Genomic DNA, 272 nt, shown 5'->3' on the forward strand with positions numbered 1-272 from the left:
ATTAATGGTGACATTGTTTTTCTCTGAGTCAAATTAACCCATTCACACCTAAAAAAACTCGGCAGGCGTTGGACAGAGCAAAATTTATTAAGTTTCACTCTTAGGGATCAATGGGTTAAGTAACTAGCTTTTTCTTCTACCTCAACGAACGAGAACCATGTTTTGTTTCCACTGTAAGTCTACCGTTGCTGAAGGTTCCAATTACTGCTCCAGCTGTGGACAAGGTAAGTTTTCCCTTGCCATTGTGATACCGTATTTCCTTAAAGGTCAAT

This window comes from Montipora capricornis, chromosome 1, assembly GCF_036669925.1.
Source record: "Montipora capricornis isolate CH-2021 chromosome 1, ASM3666992v2, whole genome shotgun sequence".
In the NCBI taxonomy this organism is placed as follows: Eukaryota; Metazoa; Cnidaria; class Anthozoa; order Scleractinia; family Acroporidae; genus Montipora; species Montipora capricornis.